Source organism: Bidens hawaiensis, unplaced genomic scaffold (genome assembly GCF_021521415.1).
Source record: "Bidens hawaiensis isolate Kalapana, Puna unplaced genomic scaffold, B.hawaiensis_p1.1 tig00005179_1, whole genome shotgun sequence".
NCBI classification, from domain to species: Eukaryota; Viridiplantae; Streptophyta; class Magnoliopsida; order Asterales; family Asteraceae; genus Bidens; species Bidens hawaiensis.
In genome coordinates this window covers 1-23540 of record NW_027491332.1, presented here as the reverse complement: position 1 = coordinate 23540, position 23540 = coordinate 1, and the positions used below count along the sequence as shown (strand labels likewise).

Sequence of the window (23540 nt, the reverse complement as noted above, 5' to 3'; positions counted from 1 at the left end):
TTTGGAGCTTGTGGACACGTAGGAAGTTTTCTTTTATTTTGGACCTAGATTAAAATGTATCAAGACAAGTTTATGTTAATCGAATACTTTGCTTTATTATATAATGATTTTTGTTGATTTATGTTATCTTATGTTGCGCTGCGCGCGCGCGATAAATGTGTATTAATAAATATTGACACCCAATAGTGTCACGGGTAATGAAACAATATGTGGCGCCCCGATGTATAATCCGCCTTTGGTCGGGGTGTGACATTAAGCGAGTGTTTGGTTTTGTCGGTCCAAACTATGTGATGAGATCAAGTTGGATCTAACAATTCCAAGTACTTAAGAAAATAATTAAAATTAGTTTGTAAACTATTTTTAAAGAAATATACAAGTCTTGATAGCTAAAAACACACTTGTGTGTCTTAAGCGAGTAAAAGTCGGTATAGTTCGGTTTGGTTCGGTCTCCATCTCACAAATAGTTCATAGATGGTTTCTACATGCCCAAATATCATAGAACTTGTATATTGGTTTATAAATGAAGAAAACTTAAATTTTACAACTAAAAAGTTAACTACAAGTCTTTTAAGCAAAAATTTCGGTTTAGTTCGGTTTCCATCTCTCAACGAGTTCATAGATGGATTCCATATGCTTAATATCAAAGAACTTGTAAAAATGATTTTTGAAACTCAAATCTAGCAATAAACATGTTTAAACAACTATTTTAACAAAACTAGTAAACAAAAGTTCGGTTTCCGGTTTAGACTAGTTTCGGTTAAACCGAGGTTATTCTTATACAAACCCACACTATGGAACTTGTAAATAAGATGAACAAACTAAAAAGGGTTAGAAGTTAGTCATAAGTGATATGTATAATAAGTTATGTGTGTGTAAATATATATCAAGAACACGAAGTCCTCCATGAAGCCTTGTCTTATGACATTCGAAACTTAACCAACCGGAGTCGGTGAAGTAACAAATAAAGGAAACAAGGGGTGTGTATTATATATATGTTGTACCACCATATTCAAGTGTTAGTAATATTAGATGAACAAGTTAAAATGAAAGACTATAGTTAGTTGACCTTAAGAAATCAAAATAACAAAATGTTGAAGATGAATACTTGGATTTGAGAGAGATTTGGAGAAGATGAACAACCAAAATGGTGTATGGAGCCTTGCTTTTATAATGGTAAGAGTATGGTTCATACAAATAGGGTAAAGATGCATGTGATTGTTGAAATGGTCAAACAAGTTTTTGGTAAATGGCAATAATAGTCCCCAAAATTTGGTTTAAGTCATTTTAAAGAGTTTTAAGGACCAAAAAGAATGTTTTCAAAATCCAACAAGTGTAAAACAAAATTGTAACATTAAATCCATCATTTTGATTATATCATAAGCTTTGGTTTACAAAATGGGTCGGTTTACATGATAAACGAATACAAAAACGAATACAAACGAGACCCGAAATTGACGAATGTCACACAATGTTTATTATCAAGACAACGGTGGATGATGATGTTCTTGATCACATTCAAGATCTCGAATACCCAAAGCAAGCATGGGATACGCTGGAGACCTTATTTACGAAGAAGAACGATGCTCGTTTGCAACTAGTCGAAGGTGAGTTGATGACTATTTCCCAAGGTGATCTTCCTATCGCACGATATTTTCGCAAGGTAAAGAATTTGTGTCGCGAAATTGGAGAACTCGATCCACAATCTCGGGTTAGCGATGGTCGTATGAAGCGGATACTTATCCACGATTTAAGGTCGGAGTATCGTAGCTTCGTTACCGCTATACAAGGGTGGGCGACCCAACCGAGTATAACCGAGTTTGAGAATATTCTTGCTGGACAAGAAGCCTTGGCAAAACAGTTAGCCGGTGTGTCAATTAAAACCGAGAGCGAAGCCTTGTATGCCGGAAGAAAGGAGAAACATCGGTTCAACAAAAACAAGAATCGTTACGGTGAGAAAGGCAAGAGTAAATATTGGGAGAATGAGAAACGTGACCGACCCAAAAAGAGAGAATGGAACCGGAAGGGTCGGGTTGACAACTTTGAAGTAGATTCATCGGACGAAGAGAACCGAGACAAGGAATCAAGGTACCAACCAAAGCAGTTTCCGTTTAGGTGCCATAACTGTGGACAAAAAGGGCATATGGCAAGGTACTGTCGAGAACCTAAGGAGGAAGGTAATGCGGCTGTTGTTAAAGAAGAAGAACCGTGGGAAGTGGAGGCTAATATCGCCAAGGTTCAAGGAAAATGCACAGTTGATACCGAATTCAAACCGATCCTGGTAGATGAATGGTTTGAAGAAGGCTCCTGTTGGTGGACAGATCAGGAAGTAGTGCCAGAGTCAAATCAGTTGAAGGTAACCATGGAATCATCTATTGTTATTTTGAATAATGATGATAAGGAAATTATGGTTGAAGAAGAAAATACGGTTGATCAAGACGTAATCGTGACTGGAACCGAACAAGACGAAAGAGAAACCGTGTTGGAAGAAGTGCACGAGGAGGTAACCCCGTCTCATGTTACGGTTTGTCACAGTGGAATAGAAAACGTTGAAGATCAACAAACCAACAAAGTTGATTTTGGAGTTTGCGTGAGGTTCATGCAAAGTTTGGGTGATCCGAATGAACGATCGAAAGAAGGAGTTAAGTTCGAGAGGGAGCATGCATCAAGTGGAGATGGAAAAATTGCTTTGAGTACCATGATAGTTGGTCATGGAGTTAAGAAAGTAAAAGTCGTTTCCAATCTGAAAACGGGTGATGCAGTTCTAAATAATGGTAATCTCGAAACTAGCTCAACTGATAACATGAAAAAGAAACCTGAAGGTAGTGTGGTGAAGTCGAATCTATGAATCAAGCTCAAAGAGGTGCGAGCTTTACAAGGTGTGAAGGATCTTGGAGGAACAATGGAAGTTGGTATTGAGAGGGAGTGTAAAACTTGGAGCAATACCAACTTGAAGGACCCGAATGGTTAATACGAAAAGTACAAGGGTGGTACGGAAGATCTCAAGGGGCGGTTTGGTGGAGATCCAAAGTTTAGGGACCAAGTTGAATAACTTGGTGTCATAATTATAGTTTATTTATTATTAAATAAATTAGAAGTCTAGTATGATTATGTTTCCTAGTTTGAGTAGGATTAGAATTGTGGGTGCTATATAAACTCATCATTAGTTTTCTTTTGTTGAGAGTAGAGAAGAGTAGAAAAGAGTAGAGAGAGTAGAAAGTATTTGTTCTTATTTCTTATTAATTAAAAGAGTCGCATAAACGTTTTATGCAAAATCGTGTTTGGTGTTCTTGATTCACTTGTCTAAGGTTTAACAATAACATACTGTAAAACATTAAACTGACAGAGTAATTAGAAGAAGAAGTAACATAAAAAATCGATCTACTTTTTTGTTTTCTTTTAACAAATTTTTGTACGTTAAAATCGTTCTATATGTTAAATTTGAACACAATTGTGAAAGTCTTTTTCAACAACTTCGAACCGGTACATTTTGTCTTTGCTTACGTGTTTTTTTCTCATAGGTTGCTTATCTTTCTTTTGTCCTAGTTGTTTTTTATAACAATTTAAATGTGGCGGTTTCAAGTTGTTTTAGAAAAATAAATCATAAATTTTGCTTAATTATAACAATGCAGAAGGATTTTAATATGCAAAAGTAAAAGTTTATTAACGAGCTTGGTTAATAAAAAAACATAAACTATATTTGCATAAAAAAAAATCATAAACTATGCTTGCTTTTTATATAGTATTGAAGAACGAGCTTTATGAATTTATGCTATCTTATAACATGAATTATTATGTCATATTCAACCACGGAAGCCTAAAAAGATCAAAATATTAGTTTGGCTCGATCCTATGTATGATTGATGAACATATAACTAGGTGATTCTGTTCTTGCTTGAACATGTGAACTTTGTTTAGCCCAACTTGAATGGTTAACAATATTTGTGCATTTTTAGTTGTTTCTTTTGTTTTAAAAAATATAAATTATATTATGATTTCAAAGAGTAAACTAGATGTATAGCTTGTCATGACTATACAAAATACTCCTTGCTTTTTATCAAGACATTTACTGAAAAATCATTTGAATCATGATCTAATTTGTTACCAACAAATTAGATTAAAGTCTGGAACCCAAAAAGCAAACATCCATAATTAACTAATGTGTACTCTTTGACACTTTTTTACAAACAGTTTTTGTGTGGTTTTACAAGAACAAACAACATGATATTTGACATTTTCAACATGAATGAAATGGATGTAGAGGTGCATAAATCGGGTTTTTTCTAATACCCGGGTTCGGGTATGAAACCGGTTTCGGGTATGATCGGGTATTGGAAAATCGGGTATTGGGAGAAATCGGGTAGGGTTTGGGTAGGGTATTGAGGAGAAAAACTCAACCCTATGTACCCCATATAGGGTATGATCGGATTCGGGTATGACCGGGTATTAATACCCGGTTTTGAATTTTTATTTTTTACACATTTTTTATTTGTTTAAAACTTAAATTTGCTTTGTAATGTATAAAAATAATGAAACTATATTACAAAAACCATAAATCCACTTAATTACAAGTTATTTACCTAGTAATATGCATTTTACAAAAACTTAACATAAAAGTTGTGAAGTAAACAAAAAAATATACTATAAAAGTTCATGTATTATTTCGGGTATTAGAAGTTGGTATCATCGGGTATAGGGCATGACCGGGTCCGGGTATAACGGTACAGTTCCGGGTACGGGTATTGACCTCAAAATGCATACCCTATCCATATCCTACGGGCAGGGTCGGTTCCGATTTTGGGTATAGAATACCCGGGTATAAAAAAACCGGTTCCGGTTATTTTTTTCGGGTCCGATTTTGGATACGGGTTTTTTGTGCACTTGGATGAGAGTAGAAATTTATTATAAAGCTAACTAAACCTTTTTACTTAATGATTTTTTTTAATAGAAATGAAAACAACTAGTTGCTAGAAAACAGATTACTAAACTTGAACTGAAAACATTTTATTCTAACAATTTATAAAGAAAAGGCGATATTTATTTTAGAGAAGGCACGGGGATGACAGTTTCTCCTCCCAAAAGCGTTGCCTTCAGACTGTAAACATACGTGGGCCCCTTCTTACTTTCAATGAGATCACTTCATTCTCTTTGAGCCGACAAGAAGAGTCAACTGGTGTGTCAGGAATTGTTTTCTTACTAAACATATATTGTTTTTAATATATTTACTAAACGATTTTAAAGTTTTTTAAAGACAAAAGGGTGAAAAGCCAACAAAACATTTTTAATCACTTATCAACTTTTTTTTCGTATTCTTTTACTTTTTTTACGACCAACTCATTATGTTCAAAAACTATTATTAATAGATTTAGGGGTCGTTTGTTTCATTCAGATCTGAATGAGTCAGATCTGAATGAGTCTCTGTCCCATTTAGCAACAATAACAAGTCTGAATGATTCAGACATAATTTTAACCATTCAGATATTTTTTGTGTTTGAAACCAAACAGTCTGAAGTCTGAATGAATCAGACGTTTACATCTGAATGGTTCCATTCAGATATAAACAAACATCACCTTAGTGTTTAACAAAGGTTTTGATGAAGTATAAAATTTAAACAAATGTTTCTTAGTGCTTAAGAAACAAATTCAAACAAGACATGTCTATTCAGACAGTTGGGCAGATCTTCAAAATGGTCATGACAACTTTTTTCAAGACAAAAATAAAAATCTTATTGTATCTAAAGTTTTAATTTAAACCCATTAATGAACAATGTTTTAACAAGGTTTGAACCTTTTATAAAGGTCTAAAGCTAAATTTTACAATGATCCACGTAAAGAACTGATCTACCCACAGACCACTACTATCATTTTATAATATAGATGAAGAACACAATGCTGATAGTCGATAGAAGAACAAACTGATGTTACTATTATTTGTAAGTTGTTTACAAACTATGAATAGGTTTTGTTTGTGAAATATACCATGTGACATGTCAAGATTGGAGTACGTTTTAATGATATTGTTTTTTTATAGTTTAGTTATCACTAGTTATTTTTATAACATATGTGTGTTTTACATTGATGTACTGATTTCGACTACAAAGAAAACTCTCTTTCATGGTTTGGACTAAGCAGATATCGCAAAAATCTTGAAAAAAGTATTATAAATGTGACGCTGCTCAGTCTAGTAGACATCAGTTGAGTATCATCTTTTCCGTCACTTGACAAAGCATTTTAGACTCTATGAGGAGTACACGAGGATACTTAATCTGCGGAACATGGTGCCCTAGACTAAAGTACTTCGTGTTTAGAGGGACACAGAGTAATGATCCTAATAACAAGGATACACAATTGAGGACGTACGATACATTTGAAGCTTACGGTATGTCAATTGCACATGTGTTTACAACTGTGTGATAATAACACATACCAAAATTATAGTTAGGAAAAATCATGGGTGATTTCATAAGAACTTGATTAATATATCAAGATATTATCTATCTTTTAAATGGAACACTTGTATTAACACATTGATGCATTTATCATTTGTCACAAAAGTTCTCTATAATTGTGACTTATATGTTAAAATAGATTAATGTGACATAAATCATGTCTAGGTACAATTACGTTGACATGATAGATTACACACCACATTGGACGGATGAAACTTGTATTCACACCCTTTGTTACTATTTACTTTCTTTAGTGGGGTAGCCCAAAATAACTTTTCATTTTCTTAGAAAATAATACGTGTTTAAGTTCTTAGAAAATAATAGTTACAAGTTAACAAAAATTTTAAAATCTGAAAAATCAAGTCAAACCTTTTAGAATAATTTGTCTCGTATAGTTACATACTAGAAGGATTAAAATTGATTGTCATCACTACTTAAATGGGGTGTTCATGAAGAATTTTTAAAGGGTCTTTTCTACGAAAAGATTATGAGTTTGAGTCTTAAAAGAATGAATTTTGTCAGTCTCTTACAAGATTACGAATGTTTATTAGTAGTAAAAAAATTGACATGTGACCTATAGTTAAATACTTAAATTGACCTTAAAAGGTTGGCAAAGATTCCTTTCCTTCCTAAAATATGAATAATCAAAAAGATAAACGAGAAGACATTATTTAATTAAGACGTGGCATCATATTGACCTTAGTCTTGATTTTCGGTGCTCAACGAATCGATTATGACCCACGGAATGTGATTGATAAATTGAGCAAATCTTTTTCGATACTAATAAATATATTATTCATAAAAAACAAAAAAAAATATGAATTTCTTTTAAGGCCCAATATATTAAAAATAACAATCGGAAACCATCTAGCCAAAAGCAAAAAGCCCGAAACATACAAGGAGAATGAAAAAATCGAACAATTAACAAACGAGTTACAAAGGTAATAATTTTTCAAAATTAAACATCGGCCTCCTATGTCTAGCTGGCCCATTTGCTTCTACTTTTCACCCAAAGGAAGAGGACCGACTTAATCTCACTAATCATCTTTGTTACTGAGCATTTCGTGTTCTTCTATATCTTCGTGTTCCATGCTTTCGAAATCAATTAAATTGAGATTGCTATATTGCTCGGATCAACATCTCTGAGTCCTTTGAGAGTTTGAGACCTTTTGATATTTTAGGAGTTCTAGAATTTCTTGTATTAAACCATGATCACCTACATAGGGTGATTTCACCAAGGATAATATCACGGCAAGAATAGTGTGTGTGAAACTGCAATTCACTAAAAGATGGTCCGTGGTTTCGATATTAAGGTCCACATATGCCACAATTAACAATGGCTTTTGGTGTGGAAAGCTTAAAGATGTTGATGTACTCCTAAGGCCGTACGCTGTTGTTGGGGGTGGGGGGGTACTGGCGTACTACCCCTCCCACCTCTAACACCATTGTCTCCGCCAAATCACACCACCACCATCACCCATGCATTTGCAAAATCATCTTTGCGCCTTGGAGCCATTTCTCAAACAACATCCCACACTTTGGGTGTGTGGCGTCCACTTTCTCCACCAATCAATCTCATGCAAACACACTTTTTTTTCCTTTTTTACTTTTAATTAAATTTTAGTTAAATTATAACGTGATAGTTAAAGAATGAGTTAGTTAAAATTCATTATCTATATGACAAACGTACGTTTAATAGCATATTCTAGTTAACCGACAACGCATATACTAATAGCTTGAGGGAGTTTAAGTGAAGAGGGTTTGTTTAGACAATCTCTTTTAAAATTTTTTAAGAAAATATCTAGGAGAAAGGGAGGCTAGGGCCTAGGGCTAATAATGTACCCACTTAAATCCAATTGAAAAAGACTCTTAAATATATGACTTTAAAAAATATGATTACGATACACTCATGATAAAATATGAAAAGGGGAGGTGTATACATTTTGTAGCTTTAAGTTTAGTGTGTGGGTTAGGTTTAAACTGAAAGATGTAAAACAATAGTTGTGTTACAAGTTATTTATTCTTTTTATATGTTTATCTTCTTTTTCTTAATTTGTATCAATATAACACACTAACCCACACTTAGTATTCCTTTTTTTGTCCTTTTATTTATCCAGACTAATTTAATAGCTATAGATCAATAGTATTCTGGCTGAATCTTTGGGTGGGAGATCGGACACTGCTAAAAATTCCTTTCATTATTCAAGCTAGAAAGGCGTAACATGTGCTCCTTAAGGGAAAAACGATAGATGGGTCGTTCGTAAATGGTTGGAGATGGTCATGGTCACGAAAACCGACGCTGTGGGAATATTTGGATCTAATCCCCGGTATGGTCTTAAGAACAGTGAAAGATGAATGGAAATGGAGCTTGGAGATAATGGTGAGTTTACATCTAAGTCTTGCATATTGGGACTAGAAAAGTATATTCAAGTTGAACCAGTTTTTGTTATCGATGGGATCCAGTGGGTGCCTCTAAAAGTAAACCTCGAGTGAAAAGCGAAAATGGACAAAATACCGACATCAGATATGTTACATAAATGAGGGATACTTGAAGCAACCGACTTATACCCATTATGTGAAGAATCACCGGAAATGGTGGAACAAGTTCAAATATTATGCTATGTAGCCTTGGTTATTTGGTAGTTTGTAAGCAATTGGTGCGGAATCACCCCTGTTTATGCATTTGAGGTTAGAGACATGCTTAAAGAACGTTTAAAGGTAAGGGCTCGAGATGGAATGATACGTAATTTAACAATACAAGGGGTACCAATCAATAGACTAAAAGAAGACATTTTTTTGGATGACTAAATGTCACACTTCACATATATTGAACTCTTTACCTCCTATTCTTAACTAGTCGTTCTTATGGGTAAAGTATAGAGGAATATATATGGCTTAGAACGGTAAGAATGATGCTAAAGGGTGTGAATTTGAACTGGTGTTTGTAAGTTGACGCGACTAGCTACTTGCTGAATGTATTTTAAGTAAACGAAAATATGGCTGTTAAAACAAAAAACTAACTAGGCAATTAAAAGGTTGCAAAATTAGCAATCAATCCACTCACATCGTTCCAAACATCCACTAACGACCTATATACATCCATCCACTCACATTCATCCAAATATACATGTTACTTGCTACATGATTTTGAATCATGTGTCTGGTTTTAGTTGTTCTTTTATTTTCACCTACTAAATAATGTATATACATGCATACACACATATGAATCCATACATGTTTCTTATTGATCGAAATCCCATGATCATTCTTAGTCGTGTATCTCATGCCTACTTGGTAAAATTTTGTTAAAATGACTATATATTAATACGACACTACAAAGTTATTATTTTTCTCTTATTATATACATTACAAAACATCATTTATATCTTTATTTCTTTATTGATAATCACAATACTTTTCAACAATACGATCATTTTCTTCATGAATCTTCTTATTTAGGCTACTTTCTTAGCACAAAGACCATTTTATCAGTCATCTTTTTTGATGAGGTTATTTTCTCCAGTTCTTCTTGATAAGACTATTTTCATATTCAAACGATGAAGTCAACAAGAAAATCTTTCTTGGCGGGACCACAATTGAAATAAAAAACTATTAAAAAAAACTTGTTCACCAATAATAAAGATAAGTGTTATTAATAATCTTTTTAACGGCAAATCACACACTCTCCAATATCTAATCTACTTCTAAGTTACACCTTGATTATTGACTATCACGAGATTTGAATCCACATGTTGAAAAGGTAAAGGTTTATCAAACTCTTTGAAGCGTTAAGAAAAAAACTCTTTGGTAACTGTTTACATTATAAGACCACAATTAGCAAGCTATTCTAGTGCCTACACATGTGTTACAAACATTATAAAAAGTGAAACATAAAGAAATGAAGAGGTTGGGCAAATTGGGGACCAACGAGTACCAAATTCCATTCACATCCCCATGATTCCATTCATTGAAAATTTCAATCAAACTTTAATTTGTGATCATTATCATGTGTCTCTTTCGGTTTATGTTATTTTTAACCATATAGTTGATTCGTATTGTAATAAAACAATGCTTGTCACCCAAAAGCGAATCAGATTTGATTTGATTTCACTCTTTATTTTCTTTGGCAGTGTAGAACCACTAACCCCACTTATTCGGGTAAATATCTTGAAAACAATATTGGTAAAAATAGGTTAAAAAAACGTTAGTATTATTATTTGAATGATATAAATAAAATACGTTAGTATTACTCTTCAGTATAATAAAAACTCATGGGCGGCTCTTGGGGGTGTGCAAAGCGGGGCGACCGGCAGGGGCACGTTTTCTTTGGGGTACAAAATTTTTAAAAATTCTCGATATTATATATGTAGAATACCCGAATGTTTATAATCACACTAATTTTATATTACTCAAACACCTTTTAGCCTCCATTTTCTTTTTGGATTAACCAATAGGCCCACTAAAATTTGAAAAAGGCCAAGTACTTTTAATTAATCAATATAAGTTAAATAAATAAAAGAGACGAATAGGCGCAATAAGAGCAAAATCGATTTCGAAGACCAGTAGCCACGTCGTCTTCGAACACCAACAGTCACGGTAGCATCTGAAAATATGAATTTTTCAAAATTATAGTTATTGAAATCCTATTTTCGACCCAAAATGCCTCAAGAAAGACTTAGCGGGTTGGCGATGGAAGTTATCAAGAACGGAACATTAGAGAGCATAAACTGCGAAGAGTTAATTCACCAATTTGCTATAAAAATGTTATGAGAGCTTCACAAATCCTCAATTAGCTATTAAACTATTAAGTGTGTCATAAACTCATTATAATATCATGATTTTCTAATTTTTATGTTTATCGCTATAATTTTAATCGGCGTATAAAAATGTGTTTACATTATTTAGTACGTTAAGGTTTAAGGAACATATTTTTTTCGACCCGACCGAGGCACGTGAATTTTCAAAGCCGGCCCTGTAAAAACTATATGTTGGTTTGACGGTTGAGTATTTCAAACTTGGCTTGACGGTTGAGAATTTCAAACCTTTGGCCTAATTTGTTTCCATTTTGATGCCGAACGGGATTTTTTTTTGTATGAACTCTATATTTGAGTATTTTGTGTGTGTGTGAGAGAAAGTTATAAAAATATAGAATTTTTTTTATGAGAATCGAGAAAGTTGTAAAAGATGTGAAGGTGAAATGCGCATTTAATATATAAAGATGTTTTTTAAATGGAGGTTAAATTGTGTTATTATTGTTGGGAAATAAAGAGTAACATTTGATCCACCGTGCCCGAGTTTTACTACTCAGGTGCTAGCTCAATCCACACGAGCTCGCTTGATGCGAGCTAGGCACCCCACCCACCCTTTTATAAGTTGGATAGATATTGCATACTATATATGATTTTATGAAGTTACTAGTTAGTATGTTATCATATTTGACATTCTTTAAAATCTCAAGAAAAGATTATAAAAAATAATAAAATAAAATGATAGTAGTGAATGGAGTGACATCAAATCATGGTGTGCTGGTGAGAAAGTGGGGATATCTATTCCTTGTTGGGAGCTTTTCCAATCACTGTGGAAAAAGTTATTTTCTTTTGCTTTCTCAGGTAAAGCCTCAATAATGGAAGACTTAACACAAAGTTTGTGGCCAACTCACCCTTGGACTTAACCATGTATAGGTACCCATGTTTAGCCTAGTTGGGGAACCTACTTTTCACTATTATTGTTAAATTTTTTTTAAAGAAAAAGTCATTTTCATAAAAACTTTATGAAATGGGCACAATTTAAAAGTGGCATATTTGGTCTTAACCAAGGCTAAATGGCCATGTTATGGGCATATATGCCTTTCACAAGTGAAATATTGTGTGTAAGGTTTGGTCCATTGTTCAATCAAGTTCTTGCTTTTCACTTTTGTCATCTAAAGTATCTCAATTAATTTAAAAGGGCTTGCGTAAATTTCATAACACGATGCATTGAGGTTAATCAGATTCTCGAATATTTATACTTTTTTAAAGCATACGTGTATGGAACACGAGTTAAAAAGATGGTTGCTTTTAAAAGTTTCGATACTATGATGTGGGGATTTGGGCTTACCATCTTTTAACTATTTTGAAGAAAGGTTAGGTTGTGGTTGGCCTTTGGAGGGTCTACTAGGCTCTTTTAAAATGACCTTTATGAGCACGCTTTTGGAAGGGAGGTTGACAACCGTTGCCATCGTTTTCTTTTGTGTTAAAACGCATTTATTCAATAATATGCCCTACGCCATGGTACAATGGTGGATTCTCATTTAAAAAGTCAAAAGGTGTAAAGGTTGATTTATGCTTTAACGGGAAGTCATGCCACATATCAATCAATCAAAACAAACACGCTTCTTGAAAACACCCACTTTCTAATAAACAAACGGGCTCAACCCATATATATTCATTGCCACCATTAAAGAAAAAAAGGCCCAACCCATAACAAAACTATAGGCAGTTTGAATAAAAAAAACCTATGGTTTAAGAAGCCCATATGTAAAGGCACACTTTCTAATAAACTAACTTAGACAACACGTAGTGATCATGTCGTGGAGGGAACGAGAACCAACCCTCCCCCCCTCCCAAAAAAAAAAACACCCCCTCCCTGTTGTGAGCTTAGTTTTGGGTTAGAATGTTGTAGATACAACGTTGGTGGCGAGATTGGTTGTCCAATCACATGCTTAGTTACCACTGCACCACTTGGTTTTGAGCTTAGTTATGGAGCATTTTACCACTACACCAATTTTCGCAAAACTAGTAAGTGTTGATTGGGACACTAAGTATCAAAAAACACCATATGCGCTTAGTTACCAATGCACATGGTCTTAGAGCCTTAAGCTCTTTTTCATGGGTTGATTCAACGTTTTGGGGTGGTGTGTCATCATTTCATGTGTATTGGACTTGTGTTTAAACAGTGTGATTGGCTCGTCCCTATTGAATTATTAGTTTACTAGGGTATAGACCCACGTGACACGCGGGTGAAATAACATGTCACTACAAAAAATCAATTTAAACATACGGTTAACTTAACATAATACTTGTTCATATTTGTTACCAAAGTATTATAAAATTACACTGTCTTAAGATTCAAACTTCAAAATTACAATAAGTTAATTTAAAGACAGAATTACAAATTTTGTCCTTTAAAAAAAGCCAAATTACGGTTCGTGTCCTTTTCTAAGTTTCCTTGCAGGCGGTGTACTTTAAACTTTTTTTTCTACACGTTATGTCCTTTACGCTAACTGGGTTAGAAAAACTCAGTTAAATGACAACATGTGCATAGCATGTGAGGGCATATTGGTCTTTTCGTCTATATCCTTTTATTTATAACACCTTCCTCTCCTTTGTGCACCACCACCATCACCACCACACCTCCCTTCATCTCTATTACACCTGCAAATCACATTATTTCCAAATCGAAGTCCCAATTCCAAATCAAACCTGCAAATCGTGACTTACAAGGGTCAAATTGAAGATCTGAACTCGTTTTTCTTTGTACTCACCGGAAACCTGCAACTCGTTTTTCCGGCAAGTAGATCTTAAAAGGCTTGCGGTGGTTGCAGGTGACGGTTTACGGTGGTAGCATGTGTCGATGGTGGTTGAAGGCTTGCGGAATAAAATGTTTATATAAGTTAGTGACCCGCCAGTTGTCTTAGCTGGCTGTTAAAAAAAGTAATTATAATAAACATGTACTTATTAAGCTAATCAAACCATTAATTAGACCACACCAGCATCATCATTCCACATAATTCCGATGTCGTCGAGAGAACCAAGATCATACCAGCATCATCGTCCCACCTAACTTCCGTCAACATCCACCTGCAGCCATCCACCACCATTAAACGAGATTCACCAGAGCCGTCGTTTATCTTTATTCATGTTTATGTTAATTTCTTATCATTCCATATGAAAACCTATGGTTTGTTATTTTATAAAACCTAGAATTTGGGGATTTTTCAAATCGATGGGTCAGTGTGGTCAGGGGATATAGCTAGTTTGCTGGATGCTATAATTAATCGATTGTTGGAGTCTCGACGAGCGAGGACGGCCGGTAGGTTCAGTTATCGGAGTCGGAGTTCCGGTAACTTTGTACCATTTTATGATATATCTTCACTTCACGTCACAACAAACCCAATGTTCAAACACACACTCTTCCTTCGCCACTTCACAACCCACCAATCAACTCACCTCCGTTACATATCCGACTTGACCCGACCCGAAATAGTCGACACCATCTGCCGTCTGCTCGTTCTCCGTCGTTATGACGCTATAACCACTCTCTCAATTAAGGGTTTTGATTGGATTTTTGGAGGAAGATGAGCGTTTGGGGATGTGGGTTTGGGCTGAATTAGTTAGGGTTTATCGGGAATTCGGGTTTTCACCGACTGTGTTTGATATTGTCTTGAAATTGTATGCGGAAAATGGGTTGGTGAAGAATGCACTCCAGGTGTTCGATGAAATGTCCAAGTTAGGATCTACTTGCCGGAAAAACGAGTTGCAGGTTTCCGGTGAATACAAAGAAAAACGAGTTCAGATCTTCAATTCGACCCTTGTAAGTCACGATTTGCAGGTTTGATTTGGAATTGGGACTTCGATTTGGAAATAATGTGATTTGCAGGTGTAATAGAGATGAAGGGAGGTGTGGTGGTGATGGTGGTGGTGCACAAAGGAGAGGAAGGTGTTATAAATAAAAGGATATAGACGAAAAGACCAATATGCCCTCACATGCTATGCACATGTTGTCATTTGACTGAGTTTTTCTAACCCATTTAGCGTAAAGGACATAACGTGTAGAAAAAAAAAGTTTAAAGTACACCGCCTGCAAGGAAACTTAGAAAAGGACACGAACCGTAATTTGGCTTTTTTTAAAGGACAAAATTTGTAATTCTGTCTATTTTAAACTAAACCACTAAAAGACATTAACAAAAACACTAACCATGTTCTTTGATATTAAAACATTATCAAAGTCTTCAAAAGTTATACCAACATAAACTCCCATTTTCTAAACACCTGAAAGGTTATAAAAACAACACAATATTCAATTAAATTAAACTTAACATAACATGTTTAATAATTACTAACATCTAAGCATTAAAAAGGTATCATGTATAACCTACAAATCTAAAGTTCATATTATAAAAATTAATTTGGAATTTAGAATATAAATTATGTTTGTGTCACATTCAAAATGCATGGCAGAGTCCTTATTAATAGATTATATATAGAACAAATAACCAAACATTAAATAAAAATAACTCTAAACATAAATATAATCAAACATTCAAATAATGATAAATTGTTAAAAACAACCAAGTAGCAGAGATAGTCGTTCCAAAAAACACATGTTTATAAAACCAAACAAAAAATATCCAAAACTCTTAAAAATACTTAACATGTAAAACCAAAACGAATAAATTCGAAACCAAAGTTAACCGTTCACTTATAATCCTTCTCCACCTTAGGAGTTAAAATAGTTGCAAAATCACATGATTCACTGGTGTTCCCCATCTCTTCAATAGTCTTTGACTTAAACTTAGTGACCGACATGCTAGCTTGATCGTCAACTTCAAAAACTTCAACCAATTTTCTCTTAAGTTTATCGTCAGAAGACGTTGGCATTCCTTTTTCCTCATTTGCCACATCTTGACCATCAACATTTGAACTTGGAGTTTGGTTATCTCCAATATCCGAAATCTGTTATTAACAAAGTAATCAACATCACAAAATCATGTCACACATCTTTGTGTCACATATATTTATAAGTTTCAATTATCATATTTAACAAACATATATACCTTAACGGAAACTGAACCGGATGATTGAAATTCTGACATAGATGCCCCCAATGAAACAGAATTAGAATCGGTTTGCTGAAAATAATAAGTGTAACCATAAAATCAGTTAATGAAAATATTTATAAAATAACATTAACTATAAAATAAATTTAGTATTAAATAATTACCAAACGACCATTCTGCCTTTTCTGTAATTCAGTGAGAATATTAGTGTCATCAGTAAGCTTGTTTATACCATAATCTTTCACGTTGTTTCTGAAATTGAAGTCTGCCACATCGACCTTAAAAACAAATTTCTTTTCTAAAAGACAATCCAACTCAGCAGGGAATCCACCGTTTTTAACCTCATTCTGTAATAAAATAAGTGAAAAAAAAGCTTAATATTTCAAATTGTTAAACAAACAACATAATAACAATGCTTTATAATAAATCATATATAGTAATTGAAAACAAACCTGCTTTTGAGAATCAATCAATTCAGCTGCAGTTTTGTTGATCAGCATTTTAACATCTCTATCAAAGAGAGTCAACGAAACAACTCCTGTCGAATCTTGAACCCTTATATTGATCTTTAATCTACATAAATTTTAAAATAGGTTAATAGAAAGCAAGACAGAGAATTATATATCTGAAAAAATAAAAGTTTGAATTTTTTTTCACGAAGTACCTAGGTGTAGGATGAACACCTAACACATTGCATCTTTCGATTTTGCATTCATATGAATTTCTCCCTTCACAATTATTTTCCATGAGTTTACGGCTACAAGTATTACAGCCAATGTAATACCACTCAGTATCTGGACATATGGCCTTAATTGTATCAAGAATAATGATATTCTTAGGCTGTAAATAAGTAAAAAACCAGTTATGAAATATTCAATAAATCTTGAAAGATAAATAGTATAAAAGAAGGAATTTAATAATTAACTTACAAATATAATGGTACAAATATCACCAATGTTAAACAAATCTGTAGCTTTCAAAAACTCATCATCAACAGACGACAGCATCTTCACTGGAATCGGTTTACGAACACCGACATCATTGCCATTCAGCAAACCAAACAAACTACAGATAAAAAAATTTACAAAAAAAGTCGTTTATGAACAATTTATTAAAAAAGTAAAAGGGTTAAATTTTACATAACAAAATCTATGTACTAAACACAATAATGACTGGTTATAAATACTGGTACCTTAAATCACATAACTTCATTGTACGCTTGTTTTTGTCTTGACGTTTGAAACGTTGCTCTTGAAGACATAAACCACGTGACCAATTATATCTAACAGCAATAAATAAAAAAATAAGTAAAACATCAATTGGAAATCTTAGGGTAAAATTAATAAATATTTAATTGAATAAAACTACTATTATACCAATTGTGGATTTCAAAGAAATTTGTTTTATTGATTATTGATTCAAATGAAATCATTCTGAATCCAAACATGCGACCTTCAAACTCTTAACATGGATTAACATGAGTGTTTGGTCCCAACACTAATTTGTTGGGAGAGTCAATCACTCTGTAGTTTGATCCATTTAGACCAACGCTAGAATTAACAATAGTCAGAGTAGAGCTTTCCTTCAAGAATCTTTTGAAACGAAATATATCCTGTTTGTAAACGGTGGCTTGGATTCGATTCTCCTGTCATTAAGAAATTCATATTTGTGAGAATTTAAAAACTATAGAAGTGTATAACATATACAGATTAAGAAATAGACACTTACATCTTCATCCATTAAAACCATCTCGATCAATAAATCCTCGTTGACATTTTTGTTATCTTTGATGCTCCAAAGCCTCAAACTCTAACCTTAAGAGTTGATGTTGATGTTTTGAGAACATTAATTTCATTTAGCATGGTAAATGTTTGAGCTTCTATTGTCATATGCTTACAATAAAAATATAAAACAGTTAATAAAGTGACCGAAAACTAAACACAATTATTAACAGTGTAGAAGCTTACATGTCAGAAGATACGAATGGAATAAAAGGCCTATGATTATCAAAATTATGAAAATTGAATATGTGATTAGATATTATATAGTAGAATTTAGATAATATTAATTTTTTTAAACGTATTATGTTTTAAACCTTGCTATAAATAAGTTTGAATACAATAACCGGTTTATTGTAAATTATTATATCCAAAAATAACATATCCAAAAATAACTTATTGTAAATTGTAACATATTGTAAATTTATTTTATTATAAATTAAGAGAACAATTATGCCTTGAAGATTATATATTACAAAAATAATTTGTATCAAATAAAATTATGCCTTGAAGATTATATATTACAAAAATAATTTGTATTCAAATAATAATGTCCAAAAATAAAACATTGATTATCAAATAAAGTATATTTAGAAAGTATGATTATATACGTATAATTTTATTTAATATTATATAAAAACATAATTATTTCCTAAATTATAGTTAATTTAGTCAAACATTTATATATAGTTACTAATAATTTGAATTTGAATTTCAAATTATAGTCAAAAGGTCAACTAATAATGGAATCAGTTATGTACATTAATACTGTTATTAAAATATAGAATAAATTATATTTGGAAGATGAAATATTATAATTTAATATTAGTAAATGTTAATAAAAAATAGTAATTTTATAATTAATATTTCAGGAAAACTTTAAAGAGTACTGAATAAAAATTGGCCGGAAAAATATTAAAACTTGGACGGAAATTGGACGGAAATAAACATAAATTAGACAGAATTTTATATACAAAAACAAAGGAATAAAAAATTGGACGGAAAATTTTAGAATTGGACAAACAAAACAATAAAAAATTGGCCGGAAAAACAATTAAGATTTTGGACGGAAATTCAATTCTGAATATTCACTAAACCAAAAAAATAACAAATTCAACCGGAAAATCTTATTAAACATAAAATTATGCTTATAACAAACTGGCCGGAATATATTCATCTGATATTATAACGAAACAATTTTGGCCGGAATATATTCATCAGATCTTAGTATACTATTAAACTAATATGCGCAAGAATGGATTGTTAATTACCTTTAATATATTCATCGGAGAATAAATCTGTTATAAACAATCATGAATCGAGGAAAAAAACCTTATAACATCTCCTCTGACAAACGATGAATTGAACGGATCCAAACGATTGGAGACATGTTCACATATGGTCTGAAGAATAGCATGGTAGATTAAAAAATTGATGGTGAATAATATAGAAGTCGGAATATGACCGTCGAAATTCAACCTAAATATGAGCGGCGGATTAGGGTTAGTATATTCGTGAAGATGTTAGAGAGAAAAATGACTGGTTGGATTAGTTGTGAGTTATGGAAAATGGAGCGGGTTATGTTTTCTGGGTATATGGTTATTAGACACGTGGCATAATAGAGAGACTCTTAGAATGAAAATATAGTGAGTTGGAGGCCTAGGTGGACATACTAGTAGAATGTCATGTGGCAGAATTTGTATTGCTTTAATAAATTAGTAAGATATTTAAAAAGTTTTTTTGAATGAATTCTATTTTTTTTTACATATTTCCAACATGTTTTATCAGTGGCGAAGGTTCCTTAGGGCCCGGGGTGACCCCGACCCCCCTGTTTTTTTACGCTAGCAGTGAAATTTACTCGTTTTCGTCGAAATTTTTTATATGTAGTTTACATTTAGTCTTTGTTCGGCCGAAATTTTTATACGTAGTGTAAAATTTAGTCGTTTTTCGGTCGCAATTTTTTATACGTAGTGTAAATTTAGCCGTTTTTGGCCGAAAGTTTGAGCCCGACCCACCTTCGTTTGTGAAATTTTGTATACATTTTGAGTTCGCCCCCCCGGTGTGTTTAGTCCAAGCTTCGCCACTGTGTTTTATATCCGATAACCAAACTCGTGTTCTTGCTTGCACGAGTGATTGGAATGATCTGACCAGTTGATATGATATGCTCCAAAGTCCAAAATGGGTCAAGAAGCAGGAAAATGTTTCATAAATGAATTTGATCTTTTATCACATTGCCGAACCGGCTCATATTCTTTAATTCTTTATCTTAGTGAGCTGAAATGTTTACGAATTGTGTTTGCGGTTGAAATCAAGATTGGATATCGAGCATTACTGATATTTTTGATGCATTTTGGCTAGGACAAAATGGAACTAGTATCTAAACACATCATTGATCCAAATCAAAGGAAATGCAATATGAAAAAAACGCACACAATTGCAGGATTCAGTTGCAAAACCACGACAACAATGTCTATCCAAGATTCATGTAAGTTGCATACTAATACTATACAACACTCGGACTACTCGTGTAGTGTGTGTGTAGCAGATTGAAGGGAAAGCGAAGAGAGTGGTGAATTGTGTGGGTTGTAGCTAAGTTAGAGTAGAGCATCTAAATACTTGGTGATATTTTGGTTGGTTTAGGTCACTCATATAGGTGCTTGTAACCTGGGGTATATTTCTTGTATTTGTATAATTGCATGTAGTATATTTAATTATTTATGTAGTCCTAAAGTTATGCTTATGTTTAGGTTTAATACTCACTTAGTTATGTGTATGTTCGTATACGCGGGTGTTGTTCACCCGAATATACAGTATCATTACATATCAGACACGGTTTAGAGTCGTTATTTATATACGTATATATAAATATATATTGTCGTTTTTTCCAGAAAATAAAAAAGTATTATTTTACTATTCAAAATATAGTACCACCAACGTTCATGAGTGTTGGGTTATTGTGTATGTGACGAGGTATTTCCTAAAAATTATCTAACGGATGTATGTATGAAATGTATGATATTTGCTAGACTTTGGATGTTTAAACATACATACATTTTAGGTGTTTATATTGATAATAATGTTTAATTATCATTAATGAATTATACATATATTAAGAGTTGTCACATAATTACCAACAACACACACATGTACTCTAAATGGGATACCCAATTCAAAGTATAATGTGTAGCAAAATATGGCACCATACACGAATTTCAAGTTACCGAGGGTGCCCCGTCTCCACCCTTACCATACCCTTATCATAACTTTGGTTTAATTTTTTACGACCAATCGAGGTTAGTTTATTCAAAAATATGATTCAGTTAATTAAGCTAACATCAGTCAATCGCTACTTACTTCGGACATGTGTGAATTAAAGTTAATTTTCTTATTATTTTTTTTTAACAACAAATTTCACCTATTTTTATTTTGCATCAATAATATTAAACTATACTTTTGCCCGGGCCTTGAACGTGAGACCTTCCATTAAAAAAAATGAGCTAGCCCACATAAATTCAAATTATCTTTAGAACAAAACTTTTTAACACACAACTATACTTTTTTTAGAAATATAAAAAAAATATTAATAACGATAAAACTTCGGGTCCGGGCAGGCTTATACCAAAATCATGATGGGCTTTTATTTGTTTTTATATTGAGGGAGGGTTTAAATAAAGCATCAATACAATACAAGAGAGATTGAGATTGAGGTTGAGATGGGAGGCATGGATCTAGCAGTGAATCAGACGCAGAAAGTAAGGCTGCAAACAGCACTCGAATCTCTCTCTGCCGCTGCTAATTCCGTCACCGTCGCTGACACCATTCCCGTCAACCAAGAAGACAACATTCTCAAGTAATCCTATCTAACTACTACTTTTTTATTTATTTATGTGCTGTTTTTGCTTTACATTTTTGTTCTACTTACAGACAGAACAAATTATATTATTATATTATTATTATTATTGTAACCGCTTTTAGTGGCCATGGGACTACAGTGGTTGATGGTGAGGTTGTTGCACACTGTATGTGAGTCATCGTGCGCGTTGATAAACTCGTCTATGTTCGCACTTTGAGAGCCAGGTAGTTTTTATATGCTTCATTATACTATATATATATATATATATATTATATATATATCTAATATATATATAGGGTTGGATCAAATACAATGAAATTAACGTGCTAATTGTGAGAATCAAATAGAGTAATTATATATACAAGTAGAGTAATCATATAACTACATCATGAAGTAATTATGTAATTACTCTATGATGTAATTACGTAATTAATCTACTGATTCTCACAATTAGCCACGTTAATTTCATTTGACGTTAACTTCCCCTATATATATATATATATATGATGAAACCTGATTAATTGTTTTGTTTGGTTTGGTTTGTTTTATGTTGGTGTAGGTATAAGCCTGAGGTCGGTGATATTATTGTCGGTCGTGTTGTTGAGGTAAGTTGTACCTATTACTTGATTTTAATGATATATTTATTATTATTATTATTTTAAGATGTATTAGTGGTTATATATGTGAAGGTGGCTCAAAAGAGGTGGAAGTTGTGAGGTTAATTTTAGCCAACATGCAGTATTGATGCTTTCTTCTATGAATTTTCCAGACGGGATACAGGTATTATTATATCTTCAACTATGCTCGGTGTTAAAATATGATTTTCTATGCTGATATGTGGACGACTCTTGTCAATAATTTGAATGCGTTTGTGCGTCTGTCTGTTATATCTAAAGTGTATTTGCAACTTAGAGAACTAACCAATCAATTACGTGAAACACCACTATTGACAATATTTTCTAGTAATAAAATAGAATACCAGTGTATTGCTTTTCTGTCTTATGAAGATGCAACTTCTGGCAATGTCACAATGTTTAATTGAAGTTTCTGTCTGAACAATTTAATTACGTAAAAACACAACTATTGACACAAAGTCAAGATAGCTTGTGAGCCACAACTTCTCACAAACATCTTATGACGCTGTCAATGTGCAAATAAGTGAAGTCGGAGCAGAAATATCCAACTTTAAAAACTTTTAATTTTGTAATTCTGTATTTCTGTTTAACCAATGGTTTTATACTGTTATATGCTGCTCTAAAAATATATTTATTGAATAATAATGTTATAACGTAATGTGAGTTGTGTATTCTGTGAATCATGAGTATTTTCAGCTGTGTTACGGTGTTTTTTTTTCAAGATTGCTTTATATTTGTGTATATTTAACATCTCATTTTATTCTTTTAATTGCTAGAGACGGAGAACTGCAGATGATGAGCTCAATATGCGTAGCATTTTTGAAGAAAATGATGTCGTCTGTGTAAGTTCCTGACCTCCTTTTTTGAAACTATTTTTTTTTAAAATTATTTTCTCAGAGAATTTTGCTATGCAACATAAAGTTGAAAATAAATCAGATTTTCTATTGATTTTGACTTTTTGAGATTTGTAAAAGAGTCCTAAATGGTAATAGCATCTAAAACGCTAGGGGC

The 23540-nt window shown here is 32.9% G+C and overlaps 1 pseudogene across 1 annotated transcript; it reads left to right on the top strand.

Moving 5' to 3' along the window:
• The first annotated feature begins 21726 nt into the window (after nt 1–21726).
• Nucleotides 21727–23371, top strand: LOC143629227 (exosome complex component RRP4 homolog; annotated as a pseudogene). Its single transcript, XR_013152918.1, has 5 exons — nt 21727–21891; nt 22017–22118; nt 22454–22499; nt 22584–22674; nt 23306–23371. The product of XR_013152918.1 is annotated as an exosome complex component RRP4 homolog (transcript).
• The last annotated feature ends 169 nt before the right edge of the window (nt 23372–23540 follow it).